This window comes from Calonectris borealis, chromosome 2 (assembly GCF_964195595.1).
Source record: "Calonectris borealis chromosome 2, bCalBor7.hap1.2, whole genome shotgun sequence".
Taxonomy (NCBI): Eukaryota; Metazoa; Chordata; class Aves; order Procellariiformes; family Procellariidae; genus Calonectris; species Calonectris borealis.
In genome coordinates this window covers 47,416,041-47,431,305 of record NC_134313.1, presented here as the reverse complement: position 1 = coordinate 47,431,305, position 15,265 = coordinate 47,416,041, and the positions used below count along the sequence as shown (strand labels likewise).

The following is a 15,265-nucleotide window of genomic DNA, read 5'->3' as shown; positions in this document are numbered from 1 at the left end:
GGCTGATAAAACTGGCTGTTCTTAGAATTGTTTTTTCCTTGTCATAGTCTTTCATACTGCCCAACGCTGTAGTACTTAAGTGTCACTTCCCTCCCTCGTCCCCAAAAGAAGTAACCACAACAGACCCCTCAGAGTTTGGCATTTCTCACCCAATGAAGAAATGGTTGGCACAAGCTTACTGAGTTGGGAGCCATGGAAGATTTACTTCCTGGTTCTAGTTCTTAGTCAAAAGCACTTTCTAGTTGCCAATCTTTTCCAGCAGCACCAAATCCAGACTTGAACCAGGAGAATGCAAATACCGTTCCAGAATATAACTGCACATTACTACACCCACAATTTAAAGCCAGAGAGAATTAAGAGAGAATAGAGCCTAACATCCAGGCACATAATATCGATCGAGCTAAGTTTCCAACCTCCACAATATAGTAAGGCTAGGCTGGCTACCTGCATCGGTATTTATGACCTTACCTCAGTTTTAGTCACATAGTAAGTTACTATTGCTTTTCAATACATGTACATGTTGGTAGGAAGATTAAGAAAGGGGAGGCATCTCCATCATCCAGCTAGATATTAGCCCATCTTTCAGCATGCAAAGAACAGCCAATAAGCTCTTAAGCTTGTACTCAGTAACAATGAAGCTCTAAGGACATTATATAGGCAGAATTTTTTTCATTAATTGCGCACCTCCGTGCAGTATCTTTCTAGGTAAACAGTTTTGGCAACATCTGCTTGGTTGACAGTTCTACTCATGTTCCATCACTGTATAACAGCTACATACCAGGATCACACAGTTTCTGTCACTTTTAAAAAATAATTGCCTCAGTGACCCTTACTAGAAGAGTCTCTCATGGAATCTACATGATACATAAACACTCTAACCAAACTGAAATCAATATAAACAAATGAGTACAAAGTAAACATCATTATGGCCCTGATCCAGCTTCTCAGCAATACAGGGGCTAGCTGTAGAAATCCATCCTTATTGTTCTCGGCTTCCTCTCAATAATTGAAAAAAGCAGCTCGAGGCTGATCAGGAAGCTAAAGCAGGCTTAACACTGTTTTAATTGCAAACGTGAGAATGACCCCAAGAGGTAAGCTATTTCCCCTGGGATAAACAACAATGCTCCCAAGTGTCTGGTACTGCTAATTTTTTTATAGCAAAATACAATGCCATGTAGACCTCCCTCAGCTGCACAAAGACGCACAACTCCTTTATATGGTCTATTTTATCTAAGTGCAACAAGCAGGTTAGAATCCTTGCACAACCCTTTTGGCAAAACTTGAAGATGGATGTGACTGAGAAATATTCTAAACTGCGTACTCTGCCTTCACTTCATGAAGAGTAAGAAGGAAAAAAAAAATCAATCCATTCACTTATTTGAAGAGATCTTGGAATACTCAGTGGTCATCCTAAAAGAAGGAAAAATATTCTTTCTCTGAAAAGACTCATCATTAGATATTCCCGGGAGACAGACGTGCAAGCCATCTTTGTCCAGGCTTCTTACAACAGTAGATGATGTTGATCAAGATCAAAGATAATGATCAAGAATAATTTTTAGGAGGCAGGTTTAGTAAAAGATGTTGGTGGGACAAGAACCCAGTGCCACTACAGCGTGCACTGAGAACAACCCTGCTGAAAATAAGTGTGTACACAGCAGGTATAAGCACGTCCCAGATTGTTGTCAGAAGGATGGCATTTAGTATGACCATTCTAGGCATCTTCTGTCTACTAATCACATTGAAAGTAGTCACTAAGACTTCTACAAACTTTTTTAGGCATGCCCAAGAGTTCAAGGAGAAGGTTAAGTTTTCAGCCTCCAAAGTATAAGGAGACACACCAAGAAGTGGAATAATACCAGTGTTTTGCTAGTTCCATGCACATTTTCTCCCTCAGCCATGAACAGACAGAAGATGTGAGGAAATCAGTAGGCCTTTTTGCACACTGGAAGGTGCTTAGTTAACACTCAAGACACAGCAGATTTAGCAGCACTGGTCACTAAGATCTAAAAAGCTGCACTTGCTGTGCAGCTGCTTCTAGAAAGGCCAGGGGGAAGTGCACCATAAAAAACATGCAACATCTGGAGAAGGATCAGAAGAAACTAATAAGGTCTTAGGGCCACTCAGTGAATCAATTAGATGGCAGAGGTTATCTCTGAAGCTCTAACACAAGTGTGGCAGGCATTAGCCTCTTAAAAGCAGCTCTGCAAAAACAGAAGTAGGAGAGAAGGCTAAGGAGCTCCGTTATAACCTGCACACAAGCCAGAGCTAAAAGACACAGCAGCTGTAGTGTGATTTCTAGGATACAGATTTGGGGGGAAAGAGGTGACAATTTTTACCCTTAAACTTGAATTGACTCAATTCAGCTCATACAGCAGCTTCACAAAGATTGTAAATGATAAGAAGATCTTATATTTCTGGACAGGGACCAGAATGGGCAGTTGGGGAAGAACAAACATTCCTAAACTGCTATTTTCTACTGTCTGATCAAACTGTATCCTCGTTGGACAAGTGGAGAAAAGACATGCTGATTCAGGTCTCTAACTGTCATTTATCCACTGTTTTTCATAAAGCCTGGTAAAACATCATATTGCGGAATTCTCTTTCTGCCGAATTTGACTGAAAATGGCCAGGAAGAATCAACAGTTACAACACAGGATCGACATATGCAGTTATATAAGATGGAGGGAGGGAGGGAGGGAGGAATATCAGTTTTGCCCCGATTAAAACAAAATTAACATTTTAGCAAAATAGTTACATATATTGCTTTGGTATTTTCTACTTCTAGGTATTACAATTCCTGTTTAACAAAACACTGGAGAATGCGGGCATCGATCCCGCTACCTCTCGCATGCTAAGCGAGCGCTCTACCATTTGAGCTAATTCCCCCTCCTCTTATTGTTAATAGGGATCACAAAACTCTGGTCTTCAAAGTGGATTTAAAATCTGCGGTTCCATACATGTAATACAGTTTTCTCTCTTGCACTGGTCTATCTATTCACAAATGAAAACACATTCAACTGCAATTCCAAAACAGGTGTCAAATAATAAATTTGTAGTATTTCATTTACAATTTCCAAATGAAGTAATAAGAAACAAGAAAAAACAGCAGAGACATGTTTTCTAAGTGTATAAAATAAAAAAAAAATTTATTACTTGCAATTCCTGAGAGGAAGTACTTTCTGGCATTTGGTTTTCTCCCCATAAAAATCAGTTTCTGTTTGGTTGGTGGTTTGGTTTTTTTTTAAAATATGAGTTATTATTTTAATTTATTCTAGTCAAACATATGTCGGCATTTAAGAAATGAACTATGTAAATCTAAAAAATAAGAGCTTATTTCACTTCAAAATTCCAGTTCAATACATGGAAACATCTTTTGTAGGTAACTGTTTTTTCTCCCACCACAAACAAAAGATGACAGTGGAGAATGCGGGCATCGATCCCGCTACCTCTCGCATGCTAAGCGAGCGCTCTACCATTTGAGCTAATTCCCCCCACAATACTCTAACTTATCCTATAATCATGTATTTTAATAATCACAAATGCAAACTGCCTTCCCTTTACTGACTCTGCGCCTTTAGCACAGGTAGTAACCCCAGGGAAGCTGTTCAGAACACTTACTAGCATTTGACCTTGGGCTTGTCTACTTTTTGTCCAAGATGACAAACTCCCTGAGTAACGCAATAAGGCACTTCATACTAACTTGCACGACAAACTCACGACCTATAGCCTTTCAGTGCCACCCAACTCACACTAGATTTATCCTTCTTTGAAGAGGGCAACTGCTGCTTCTGTGTTGAGGGAAGTCACATCACAGACAATGTAGTGTGAGCAGCTTGAAGATAATACAAAATTTGCATTTGCATTTGCCATTGACGTACCCTAAGAAGACCACCTTAGAAAGCAAAAGTCAAACTTGATTAAATTAGCTTATACCAGTTTACATTAGTGTTGCCAAACAGATACATCAAAGTGATCTGTGTTAAATAAAAGTATGTGGACACAAAGCCTTCACAGCTGAAATACCCTAGAGAAATGAAAAAATGGAATTAAGGCGGCTAGGTTATTTTCAGCCATGGAGGTAAGGAAGTTCTCCCAATCAAAGAGAGGAATTGGAAAGTTTTACTCACCATCTTAGATGAACACTTAGTAATCACAACAGATTCAAGATCACAAAACAATGAGCTGTCAATTACATGAAATACACATTTTAATCGCTGAAAATAGTACTATTGCAGAGGTCTTTCCTCACCCTTATCTGACTTTAGCATCAAATAAACTGTTTTTCTGTGAGCTGAACTGTCCAAGCTTTAGGCCTTTTCAGTGGCAGCAGAGTGGGATTTGGGGGGGGAAAAATAGGGAGAGGTAATCTGCCATTTTCATACTGACTCAGACTGCACAGGGTAGATAAAGAAAACTGTACATAGAGCTGAACCTTGTGAAATACAATATGGGAAAGACCCCAGCTGCAGACGTGCAGTAGGCCATCACTGAGCCTAACGTGTGCCTGTGAGAAGGACTGAAACCACTTTTGTGTATTTGTTTTTCCCCTCCAGTTTACTCCAGTGAGGTAGATAAAGTCAGTTACAATATATTGCAAGAAATGGTAAGAATGAATCTTTATTTACTGTTGTGCAGAGACTGAGGTAAGGCAGGAGAATATTTAAATTCTAAGAGAATATTTGCAGTGATGCTGCGGTTTTAGTTTAACATCTTAGCCTGAATCTGGATTGTGCTAGATTTGAAGTACTACCTTACTTTAGACAAGTTGTAGCTAGCTGATGCTGAATTTCATAATTTATTTTCTTTTGACTAGATGCTGTCATCCAGTAAGTTAAATCCATTAGAGAAAACCACCAGCACATGTATTGTTGGATTACTGCACACGTTTTACTTTACTAGCAGAATTTACTTTTCTGCATTTAAAAAGCAAGCGAGGAATCTTTCATTAAATCATTTTCACTGCCTTTGTTGTTTAATAGTATATCAGTGCAACCACTCTCACTCTAAACTACATTTCGTTCTTTAAATCCAGAAAGCATTCCTTGATTTAATAACCTGCAAATAGGGCTTTGCCAATGTGCTTCTTACTGCGAAGTCAGTTAGTATGACTACACTTGAATTTTTATATTTCTAAAATGTTTTTAGTAACCCCATATATTTAAGATGCAATACTATTTTAATTGAATCATCAAAGTCAATACAAAAAGGTAGATGTTTCTAGAATATAACTTAGGAAGATATAAATGAATACTTTCTCTCCACGAACTATGATAAACATGAACTTTTAAACAATTATATTTATCATTTACGTACAGCTAATTAGAAAATAAAGTTGTAAAAGAAAATAAAAAGACTTGAAAAACAAGGCGAAGAAAAATTTCATTGCCATTCAGTGACTTCTAACAGTATACTTTCTAGATTTACAAGTCTTTTGGTATCTGCATTGTAAGAGAGGTAAAAAAATAATTCTCTCTCCTTCCTGAATAAACACTAGAGGAGGCTTTGTTCAAGAAAGTAAGTATTGTTTTATCAAAGTAACATAGCAGAAAATGCATCAGTACTACTGCTTCTCATGTCAAGTGAGTATTCTGACTTCTACACTAACAGGCTTTCCACATAAATGCAGTGATGATTCAATGTTATTAAATAAGCAGGCTGACTCAACAAAGTAATTATATCTAAAGCAGCCAAGCTATGATGCAGCAGAAGTAAATCTGCCTTTCATGTTATCACGTAAGGGGAATTAGCTCAAATGGTAGAGCGCTCGCTTAGCATGCGAGAGGTAGCGGGATCGATGCCCGCATTCTCCAGTCTTTTGAGAGACTGAATATCTATGGTAGCAAAAGATTTTCTTCCACAAACTGTTCAGGTTTGTGAAAGAAAACATATAGCTAGTAATATATAGCATTTCAGACAGCAAATAAAACAGGAAAAAAAATCTCAATTAGCAGACCACTCTTGTGAACTCTCCGAAAAAAGATTTCTTCACAAAAGCATCTAATACAAACGTTATTCTGTAATACAGGAAATAAAATTCACTTCTGTCCCTTACAAGTGTATTGAATTTTAATGTGAGTTGGTTTTTTTTAGTTTTTAATTATATAAAAAGTTAGTGAAATTGTCTGTAAGAAGATGTAAAAGTATGTAGTTATCCATATAATCATCAACTCACCATAGAATTACTCTCTCCAGCTACCTTGCACCTGTTGTAGCTATGATGGGCATGACACGCTTGTTCCTAACGTGAGTTTCAACTGACATTCAATCTCTCACAATAATTTCACTCAACTTCTTCCTCAACCCAATATAAGAAAATAATTTTCACTTTAAAACAAATGCTCATCTTTGATCAACATTAACAACTTAAGTCATTCATATTGTGCATGTACATTTTAAAATTGATTAATTTTAATCCTTACAAAACTGCTACAGAAAAATGCATCTAAATTTAAAAAAGCCTCACAACATAAGGTAGTATATACAGGGCACTAAAATTGTATCACAGCCAAAAATCAGAAGAAACAGTGGTATCCCTCAGTGTGCTTTTGTTTCATTCTTTAAAACCCATCAGCAGGAATTTATTTCTTTTTTGTGCAGGCAGTTACCCTAATTTTAGACAAAAGAGAAGTTTACAAGCCATTCTTTTCCAAAATGGCAAAAAAATTGCAACCAGTAGAGTTCACAGTGGCGATAAAAAGTAACACTTGTAACTAGCAAATGGAGAATGCGGGCATCGATCCCGCTACCTCTCGCATGCTAAGCGAGCGCTCTACCATTTGAGCTAATTCCCCCTATGAAACACACACTGTGTTTACTGTCCCTTCCTACTTTCATGTTTCTCACTGACAGAATAACTTTCTACAAATTATACTGAAATTTGATCTGCTGCCTCAAGCACAAACAAAATTTTCTACCAAAAATGGAACTGTTTTTCTACCCAAGTATCACACTGGAAGCTGGGCAGTCAGAGCCGACTGCTTGAGTTCTAATCCCCTACCGAAGTTTCTGGTAGGCAATAACAGAGCACAACTTTCCAGTGAAATGCAGAAACAATTAGGTCTTTCTTAAACTGCACTGCTTTTGACAGCCTTAGTGGGAATTTCTCCTAACATGAAATCTGGACTCCTTGATGTAACAGCACGTGTTTTATTCAGCTGAGCTGCATCTGGATAACAGAAGGTCTGTTTCCAAGCAACTGTAGGTTTATGTTCGCACCAAACAATTATGTCTGTTTAGAGAAATCTGGATATATTTACAGATTATGTTTTTCTAAACCAGATTTTTCCTATTTATAATCCCTAGGTGGAAGAGAATCAGCTAAATGACGTTACCCATTTTCACATTTTACAATATAATAGATGTGACTGAATAGGTAGAGTTCTTCCACCTCTTTCTCTTGTGCCAATGGAGTTCTGGGCCCAAGTTATACAAAAGGCAAAAAAAAAAAAAGCATCCAGGCAAACTGAACAATGGGGAACAAAGTAATAGTTCACATTATCTACCTATATCTCTCAGGAATTTTTAAGGCGTGACTGTATCACCAGATAGACACGTGCACTCACACATACATATAAAAATCAAGAATACATAATTAAAATGTAAAAAAACCCCATGGCTATAATGAAACAGCAGTGAAAATTCTGTTCAGTGGTTTGGTTTCGGGTCTGCAAGATCAGAGTCAGAAAACACGAAGAAAGTAGGGTCTCCAATGTTTCCTTGAAGTTATGTACTAGAGTCTTCTCCATTTGAAAGTGGCATTTAGAGGGGAAAAAAAAAAAAGTAACTCTTTATGATTTCACACTATCATAAAATAGAAATAAAACAAGCAAAAGAGATCTACTTTGCTAGAACTGGAACATGCAGATTGTTGACCTAATGTGACTGACACAACAATCAAGTATCAACACTCTTCATGTGTTTCAGTTTCTTACTTCCTCTATCTCTATATGTCATTTAACTCGGAGGAGTGAAGCCATATCCAGCCATATTTAGATTTGTGCAAATAGCTGCTGACTCAGAGTGCTGGAAACGATCATACTTTGTGTGTGTTACTACTCAGTGGTCAACTAACTGTTCCTTAGTCAGAAAATAACATGAAATGGATAAAAAGAAGAAATAGCAGGCAGTAATGGAAAGACACACAATTGACTTTGTTAAAACACTATGGAAAGGAACGCTGGGGAACCATGTTTCTTTTCCCTGTAAAAATAGGAAGGGGAATTTGCGCGAACCCTTCAGAAATCTTGTAACAGTCTGGGACTTTCTTTTGCTTTGATTCTGGGGGGCGAGGGAAAGCAAGAGAGAGTTATGAACTTTTATTTAATATTGTAAATGTAGTACATCTTTGCCTTTCTGGAAAAAAGAATATCTGAAATTAAATTTATTAAAGAACTTTAAGAACAACTCTCTTCCAGTTTCTTTCTTGATTTGCCCGAGATCCTTTACAACACATGAATTACACTGACATAAAGATCTTTCAATTCTCTCCTCTCCAAGGACTCAGTGATTTCAGGAAGTACAATAACCAAATTCCAGTCTTTGAAGGACATCTAGGTTAATATCTGAATAATATAAATGATTTTTTTATAACTGGGATTATATTTGTGTCCATGAAATAAACCAGAGTATCAAATTTTAGAAGATTTTGCTGAGCCAGGTATTTAAAAAATACATACTAAGTCATCCTCTGTATATACAGTTCTTGCCGTGCCATATATAATTCAACAAGAATGCCTGTGGAAGTCCTCTGCAGTCAACAACTCAGTACTTAGCCGTAACAAAAGTTACAGATTTAGAGACAGTGGAGGTTTATTAGACAGTATCAAATCCCTCAAAGTCAACCTATATGTAATTATGCTTTAAAAATATTTGACCATCCTAACTTTAACAGAGAAACAACTATTTGTATGGCATTTCCTCCAGCCTCTCTCACCTGTTCAACCCTGAGAATTAAGCTTCTTGCTGTTCTGCTCTTCCAACTTAGATCTGACTTTCAAATGCATTACTCAAACTTTTTTTTTTTTGGCTCTGGAAGATCCCAGAGAGCATGGCATTGTGGCATTACGACTAGCAGAATCTCAAAAAGGGAGAAAAAAAGGTGTTAGCAGAAAAGCATTTAAAGCCGAACATCTCAAGTTTACATTTGTACATGTATGAATGGTTTTACTACTGCAGAAAAGTTCTAACTGTAGAAAGCATGGGGATACTCTGTGAAGATACTTCTGGCTTTCTAATGCAACACCACTTTCTCATTACTTTTCTTGCAGGTTCCACTCACAGAATAAGACAATTTCTGCATGACTGTGTTTTTTTCTGAACCTTTGGCTGTCTTGTCCAAGCAACCTACATCATCCTTTAGCAATACGAGTCTTCCTTCTTCTTTTTCCTTTGCCCATCATGGTATCTGTAATCTCTGAATACCATGTGCATAGAACTCTTAAACGTTGACAACAGATTTTAGGAACCTCACAGCATGATGTGGCTCAGAATATGTAGTGCTTCAAAAGACTGCACAGAAAACCTCTAAACAACTTAACTAAGGGAAGTCCAACTAGGCCTGCAATTGCAAATTCATTTTTAAGATGAAACAACAGCAGCAGTCCAACTAGGCCTGCAGTGGCAAATTCACTTTTAAGATAAAACAACAGCAGCAGTTTAAGACAAATCCAGCTTTTTTTTTTAATCCAAAGGTGCTCTGGGAATATTATTATTTTAGGAATAGTAAAACAATTATCATAACAAAAGGAATAGAGAAGAGAATCTTCTAGAGATGGTAGGAGAACCAAAGAGGTGAAGGAGAAGCAGCAAGACGCTAACTACCATTGACCAGAGAAAGAAGAGACACAATTCACAAGCTAGCACTCCCATTAGTTATAAATCACTAACACTACCCTCACTTTCTGAAGTTGTCAAATGCTGCTGCTGCAACATCCAGTATGCCAATTCCCTCACTACCTGACCACTGGTCTAACCCCAAATTCCCATACCAAAAGTCCTGTACACACTCTCCCATTAACAAACTCCAGTATCTTGTTACCCGCTCCCTCACTCTAAAACAGCTGGCTCTGGGAAAAAATGCTTCTCCCTCTAGTATTAAAACCTAATCAATGTGGAAAGCTGCATCTGAAATTAATTTGCAGAAGATAATTACGTTCTTACAGCTGGAATTACTCTGCAGATACCACAGACGTTTCAGCAACTGGCTGACTGAAAGACCCACCTGTCAGTATGTCTGGCAAAGTAAGCAAGCTTGCTGCTACTTCCACCCTGTCATGTGTTCACATGACCAGTTGGATTTTTGCACCAAGACCTCTGAAACATCCAGAAGGTCATCTGCTTAGTCATATAGTAACTAGAAACACAGCACTTAGTTATGATGAAAACATTCCAGAGCACCAAAGTGACTAAACCCCACTTTTAAAAGTGACTCAGAGTTATGCCGCAGTTATGGCACTACACATTTCAGTACACTACAGAAACAAACTAGCATTAAATGAGTGGGCTTGATTACTAAAAATTCCACTCAATATTTTACCTTGTTTTAGTCAGAATGCCTTCTGCTCTTTGTATGATTGACAAAAACAGGTGATCTAAAATCAGTCACAAACAAAAAGCCTGATTTTCCTCCAAACAGGAATATGTAACTCTAAGCTTTGTATTTCAAAGTCATTAAAAAAAAAACAAAAAACCAAACCAACTGTAACCCTTAGAGATTTTCATTTGTGTTTGCTTGGTTGTTTTTTTTTTTCTAGCATTCTTTCAGAATAAAAGTCACCTAAGCAACTGAAAAGCAAATGTTTTCTTAAAAACACCTATGTTATAAAACAAACAAACAGAACCCTTCTAATTGTGTTTGCATTAAGCTTGTATGAACACAGCCCAGGCAGGAACAGGGTTTTATCATGCCAGCTTTTCAATGGTAAAGCACGTCTACGGGGCTTAATTACAGGAAGCCCCAAGCAGCCTTACAACTGCACACAAACTGGCAAGTACTGCTGCCTACAAAACTTTTTAATTCGTTACTAAGCACTGGTAGTCTTAAGGCTTTAACACAGCACATAGGGGAAAATTTATTTAAAATCAAACAAAACCCAGAACCAACTATAAATTCAGCAGTGACAAAATAATCTAAGGACAGCTACAGTATGTTCAATTCATTCTTTTAAATAGCCTAACCTTCAAGTTGACAGATTTATCATTAAAATGAAACAAATAAATGTGTCTCCAGTTCTGTATCCAAATCTGTATTTAAAGCATTGAAGGAAATGTGTTCTGGACCTCAGAAATAATTTTATGGAAAATCAGTATCAAAATATGGAATTGGGCAACAAAATGAACACCCTCCTTTGGGAAAAACAAAACAAAACAAAAAAACAGTACTGTAAATCACAGAAAAAGCCACATAGCAGGTCTGTCATGAGTCAGAAGTTCTCCTCCCAGAACTATTTCTGTTCTTAATGGCCACAATAAAAATAAAGCTTTATTTGTTGATGAAGATCTTGATTGTTCACAAAATTTTGCCTACATTTTACTACCATTCATCATTTTGTACCCAAACCACAAGACAAAAACATGCTAAAAAACCCCCAAAACAACAAACCAACCAAAAAAATACAACAAAAAAAAACCCTAGAAAGATTTGCTACTTTTAGTAATATTTGCCACTGCTATTACCTTATTTGAGGAAAATCAGTACAGTCCATCTGGGAGGTAATGTATCAGTACACAATGCTGTAATATTGATCAAAGAATCAGGGTTGGATACCCGGTTAATCAGGTATCACTAAACAGCACATACAGTATTTTCCTCATGTTCCTTTGGAGGCTCTGCAGAACCATCGATTTCCACTGAACAATTTATTTATCTTTCAGATTTTTATCCATCTTTCAGTTTTGGTGATAAAGATTTTCCTAGCTTAGAAGAAGACTGAAGAAGATTAAGATTCCTACATCCTGTGGATTTTATTAAGGAACAGAACTATCTAATCACTAAATCAGAATTTCTCCAGAATAATAGTTTTGAGAACAATAACTTCATCCAAACAAACAAACCAGAAAAAGACCTGAGGAACCGGTTATATAGAATGATCTGAAAAATATGTTTGGCTGCAATGTTCAAAGGTTAGAGGCTTAAGGTACACAAACCTCACTGAAATTCAGTGTATGTTTAGCATCTGACTACTTAGGTCCATATGAAAGTCTGAGAGCTTGTCTTTTTTTAATTTATACACCACCATACTACACAGTCATTTTAGAATTAGAACAGGGAAACCAGACCTATCAGTAGAAGAGCTGCATTCACTGATGAAGCTACCTGCTTACAGTGTACTCAAAACACGGGTATACCACAAAAACATCACAACCAAGCTGAATTAAAGACACAGAAAGTTTAAGTTAGCATCCACTTCAACAAGTTCTTCAACCCATGTTATCCTCCCATTTGATTCTTCCACTTCTTTCTTGGGCTCAATACGCTCTGAGTGAACTGTGGTTGAACAGTATCGTAAGAGAAAGAAAACAACAGCTATGAAATTTTTACTAATACAAAGCAAAATTGGTGGTGTAGCAGATGTTGAGAGCAATGGAAGGAGAGCTGGAGCCCGGGTCATGGTAGCGCAGTACAGCAATACGAAGTGCCCCAGAAGAACCCACAAAACCACCCCCTCTCCCGAGGAACAGCACCACCCACGGCACCTCCTCCTTCAAGCAAGCACCCCCGTGACCTCAAAACTAGGTATCGTGAGACCCACTAAGATAACCACCGCCACCAGAAAACCTCTGAGTAAAAGGCTGCGAACAAACCTCCTTCGCCAGCTTTGTCTTTCGATGGTCTCAGCCCGGACTCGCTCAGGTTGGCGACAACCTCCACACTGCCAGCCCCCCCGCCCGCAAGCTCCCACCTTCCCACCCCCTCAGAGCCCGGCCTTCGCTCTGTCGTTCCCGGGCATCGAGCGCGCCCCGCCCATTGCTAGAACCTTCTGCGGCGGCGCGTGCCTCCGCCCCCACCAACGGCCACGCTCTGCTCCTGGGCAACTGCGGCCTTCCCTCCCCTCCCCTCCCCCCCTCCTTTGTTTTTTTAAAACCTAGATGGCGCGACGGAGGGGCTGTGCTGCGAGCAGGGAAGTGCTCGGTCCCCTCCTAGTCGTTGAGGCTGTCGTGGGGACAGCAGGTAAGTCTTCAAAAGAGAAGCCTTGCCTGTGCGGTGAGCCTGCCCGCTGGCCAGCTCTGGTGTTTCCTCCTGAGGCACCCGGTGCTAAAATAGCTTCTGTATCATTGAGAGGAGAAGGCAATGTTGGAAAGAGTGGATTTTGTCCTAGATTTTTTTGTCCTAGATTTCCCAAATGCAGTAGCTTTAAGTAACAGGGATAACAACTGAGTGTATATATAAATTAAATAAATAAACAAACAATTTTTTTTTCAGACTGTAAATTCATAATTAGGCTTATGCTCATGCATTATCCTAGGCACGGCTTTGAGAGTGGAGGTTGGAAAAAGTAATTAAAAATACATATATTCATCTGTGTTTAAGGAGGGTGAAATTCTTATCTTACACCCACATTCCTGGTAGTTTCTACCACTTGAGAGCATGACTTTTAAATAACTTGGATATATAATCAATCTTTCTCTGTCACTTTCCTCTTTTTCTTAAAGAGATTATAAAACTTAAGACTCATTTGCAACTGCAAAAGCTTCTCCTGTCTTACAAAAAAATCTTGGCCTCTGAACCTTTGACACCAGACATCAGGTTAACTGCTAGCAAGAAAAGGCAGTTTTATTAGAAGGTAGGAAAACCCATCTTTGATTTATCCTGCTGGCAGGCTTGGTGAAATTGTGTAGACTAAGCTGCTCCAGCTTGCACCTTTCGTCCTCAGTTCCTTGGAGTCTTTGACGTTTTGGCAAAAACCCATCTCCTGTGCACTTGTAACCCTGTTATCTTTGCATATTGCTAGATATTTTTCCTGAAAAAAGGTAAAAGAAAGAAAAACTGGAATTCAAAAGTTTCTTTTGGCAAGAGCTGAGCAACTTTTCTGATGGCAGAAGCCTTTCTGTAGCTCATGAGTGCTCTTCTTATGAAATGTTACTAAAATTACAGCTACTTTAACACTTCTCAAATGAATAAAAGGTTATGAAAAAAATGTTAATGGTATTAGACAACCTGAAACAAGATCAGTACAGACTTTGAATTGTTTACGAGTCATTTAAGATTATAGTAGCATTTGAATTGATACTAACCATTTCTAAACAATTTTCTGTGAGGAAGGCTTGCTTTTCTGCATATAATGACAAAAATAAGGTGATGATTTTTTTTTTTGTAAATCCCTTTATTTTAGAATAACAATACCCAAACAGGAAGTTACTCAGGGATGCCTGGTCTAAATATGCTCTTTGTCATCACTGCTAAAAATGATTGACCTTTACTATGGAATAATTAGTGTTGGTTAGCTACCTCACTCTAAATTCCTGTAGGTGATCAAGTAAGCAGGTGCTGTTAGGCCCAGGTGTGAGGCCAAAGGTGGTTGATTCTGCATAAGTAAGATCCCATGGGGGAAAAAAAAGTGCTTTAGTTGGATTTTGTATCACACTTTCTACTACAAATGAAATGCATGTGATAAGAAGGCTCCCCCAAGTGAGAAATATGTTTGCGGCTTTTGTAGCTTTCCTCATAACTATCCAAAGACTTCACTTTTAGGTTGAATTTTTTCATTTAAGTCTGATGTGACAATTATTTGCAGCTGACAAGGCCTTCCAAGGGTCTCCTTAAGCTTTGTTACCAGTCGTTGATCAATTGTTTTAATTAACTTTCAGAAAGAACAAGGAGTTTTTGAGACACAGCTGTAATGTTTTCCACCTAGTGTTTTCAAGACAGAAAACCAGCTGAAGTGTCTGTGCATGTTCTAGTAGCTGCCATAGAAAAATTAATTATTTATGTGGCAAAGATATCTCCTTACTTCACAAGTGTTACAAATAAATCAATTTCATGCTGGTTTTAATCTTTAAAACATTCTACAAACATTAAAAAACTATACACAATCATTCACTCGCCCCCCCCCCCAAATTTCTTGTTTTTAACTCTGGCAGGAGTAGCTTTAGTATTTAAAAAAAAGAAAAGCATCTAATGTAATTTAAACTTACAGATAGCCATAAATCCACAGTGGCTTTATTTCTGATTATTACTTTCACTTGCACCATTCATGCTCTTAGAGCCATAAATCCACAGTGGCTTTATTTCTGATTATTACTTTCACTTGCACCATTCATGCTCTTA

The 15,265-nt window shown here is 38.0% G+C and overlaps 4 non-coding genes across 4 annotated transcripts; 1 reads left to right on the top strand and 3 right to left on the bottom strand.

Moving 5' to 3' along the window:
* Positions 1 to 2,813: 2,813 nt before the first annotated feature.
* Positions 2,814 to 2,886, bottom strand: TRNAA-AGC (transfer RNA alanine (anticodon AGC)). The gene has a single exon. It is a non-coding gene; the product is annotated as a tRNA-Ala (tRNA).
* A 532-nt stretch (positions 2,887 to 3,418) lies between these two features.
* TRNAA-AGC (transfer RNA alanine (anticodon AGC)) lies at positions 3,419 to 3,491 on the bottom strand. Its single transcript has one exon. It is a non-coding gene; the product is annotated as a tRNA-Ala (tRNA).
* A 2,246-nt stretch (positions 3,492 to 5,737) lies between these two features.
* Positions 5,738 to 5,810, top strand: TRNAA-AGC (transfer RNA alanine (anticodon AGC)). The gene has a single exon. It is a non-coding gene; the product is annotated as a tRNA-Ala (tRNA).
* Positions 5,811 to 6,718: 908 nt separating this feature from the next.
* On the bottom strand, positions 6,719 to 6,791 carry TRNAA-AGC (transfer RNA alanine (anticodon AGC)). Its single transcript has one exon. It is a non-coding gene; the product is annotated as a tRNA-Ala (tRNA).
* Positions 6,792 to 15,265: the final 8,474 nt, after the last annotated feature.